Source organism: Penaeus vannamei, chromosome 10 (assembly GCF_042767895.1).
Source record: "Penaeus vannamei isolate JL-2024 chromosome 10, ASM4276789v1, whole genome shotgun sequence".
NCBI classification, from domain to species: domain Eukaryota; kingdom Metazoa; phylum Arthropoda; class Malacostraca; order Decapoda; family Penaeidae; genus Penaeus; species Penaeus vannamei.
In genome coordinates this window covers 42,938,890-42,941,389 of record NC_091558.1, presented here as the reverse complement: position 1 = coordinate 42,941,389, position 2,500 = coordinate 42,938,890, and the positions used below count along the sequence as shown (strand labels likewise).

At 39.8% G+C, this 2,500-nt stretch overlaps 1 protein-coding gene across 1 annotated transcript in view; it reads left to right on the top strand.

The window, feature by feature from the left end:
- Window positions 1-2,500, top strand: part of LOC113818002 (zinc finger protein on ecdysone puffs) — a gene marked incomplete in the record, with an annotated part of 38,626 nt that overhangs the window by 851 nt on the left and 35,275 nt on the right.

Sequence of the window (2,500 nt, the reverse complement as noted above, 5' to 3'; positions counted from 1 at the left end):
AGTTGTGGAGTGTAGCAGGGTGCAAAGGTGGCGAATTATTATCTATATCCGTTTTCTTTATCATCTAATGTTTAGGGTGCTGTCACACTAGCACCTTTTCAGTCATTTTTTTGATAATTTTATTTGACATAAATATACAGACATTCTCGAATAAAACTTGATCTGACTATGCTTGGCTGAAAAAGTTGACGGAAAGGTTTTCAGACGGAAATGATCATTGACGTCTGACTGGAGAATCGACAATTCGCTCAAAAATGGACAAAATTTCTGAAAATTGTCAAAAAATTGACGGAAAAAGTGCTAGTGCAGCTTTAGAAAACGACAGAAAAGTGGCCAGTCCTGCATTACGCATAAAATTCACGTTCGTAACAGGGAAGGAAGGTGAAAAGTTTATTTGGGACACCAGACGAAATATTTAGCCGGCGACAAAACCAGCCACAGACGGCAATTTGCAGCTGATAATTGGCTACTTTTGCGAACCATGGAGAAATATGGGGATATGGTTGAGGGTACCTGACTAGCTGTTATTTAAAATATGAGGGGAAAGAGAGGGCGAGAGGGAGATGAGAGAGGGCGGAAGGAGGAAGGAAGAGAGGAAGGGTGATGAAAAAGTCAGGACGGAATGTGTGAGTGACGGAAGGAGGCAGAGGTGAGGGGAGAGAAAGAAGGGAGTGAGGAAGGGGGGAGAAAAGGAAGAAAAGAGGGAGAGTACGAGAGGGGTGAGAGAATAGAGAGGGAGGGATAGGAGAGAGAAGAGAGGGAGAGAAAATGAGATAGATAAAGAACTACTGTGACAGAAGCAAAGCTGGACATACAGAGGCAAGTAAACAAATACAGACATACAGGTAGACATAGAAATAGAGACAGCGAGCACAGAGGGAGAGGGAAGGGAAGAAAAGGAAGAAAGAAAACGAGAAAGAGGGAGGGGGAGAAGGGAGAGGGAGGGACAGAGGAAATGAGAAAAAGAAAGAGAGAGAGAGAGATAAGGGGGGTTGCGAGAGAAATGTGGGGAGGGGGTAGAAAGACTGGGAGAGAGAGAAAGAATGTGAGTGAGTAGAGACAAGTAAGACATGTATCTATATGTAGGCCTATTGACAGTAAAGAACCTATATAGAAGGAAGGAGAAAGGAAGGAAGGAAGGAAGAGAGAGAGAGATCGTTTTCCCCCTTCTCAAAATTTATGCATTCAATCATATAGTTTTTCTTCTAAATAGAATATAACATTTACTTATGATAAATCTGATATATAACATAAAGAGACGCTTCAAGTGAGAGCCAGTCCCCACTCCTTTGGTGCTCTGATAAAAGCCTCATATTGGTAATTTTCTATATTCGCCTCTCCGATATCGACGATTTTGGTATCGTTGGATTCCTCTCACTGTATATTTTCTGGCAAGAGTTTGTGGACCAATCTGGCTATCTGCTGTCATATAAGGAGCTAGTCTAAGGTCTATCATGCCACAGTACATCTATGTAAATACAGACCTTACCAGAATATACATGGAGAAGGGCTTTGGCCTTTGCCAAAGTGCCGCGTAGGTGTATAGGCTTAGAACTCTAGCAATTTTTTTATCACAAATTGAAAAATACAAATCGCTGTTGACTTGTTCACCAGCTTCCACTTGGCCAACAAAACATTGATTTATTGTCTCTATTTTACTCCTTGTCAGCTCCTATACGCAATCAAACCGATATTAACATAGCACAGAGCAACTATCGATCGTTATATTCATTCAACCAAATATAATGTTACAAAAGAACCTATTTATCTCACTCGTGTAGGTCTAACTTGCCTCCCCCAAAAAGCCCACGCTCATTTTTCTTCTTAAATTGCGTCTTTAGAGCTCAGGTTATAGTTTTTAAATGCTCATCGAATATCTAAAAGAAGAAGAAGAAGAAGAAGAAGAAGAAGGAAGAAAGAAAGAAGAAGGAAGAAGAAGAAGAAGAAGAAAAAGAAGATGATGATGATGATGATGATGATGATGATGATGATGATGATGATAAGGGAGCGCCAGAAATTGATTGTGCTCACCTCTCTCGCCAATCTTACATCTCTTAATAAAAAGCTGAAATGACGCCCGTGGGAGTGACAGCTTCAACTAATATTTTTTTCTCCGGTTCAAAATAAACCTGTTCACCACTGTTACAGTTCATATTACAAACCACCTTACAAACAATCATATAATTTCAGCGTGAAAACATGAACTATGAAATAAAACACAACTCGCACCACACACTCCGACAAGGTAATAGTATCAAATATTACCTTCTTCCTCTCCCCTTCCACTTTAAAGGTTAACCCAGCATTATAAATGAGGATTACACGCCCTATTAATACCACTCGCCCAATGTTGAACAAATGTTGAACAATGATGAACCAAGAGAATTTGATGTCGAAACAATTGCTTTATGACTTTCAGTAAAAAGTTTTCACCTTATCTCATGAAATGTGACTCGGAATCACAAGTAACTCTAGAAATCAAAACTTTCATCTTAGACTC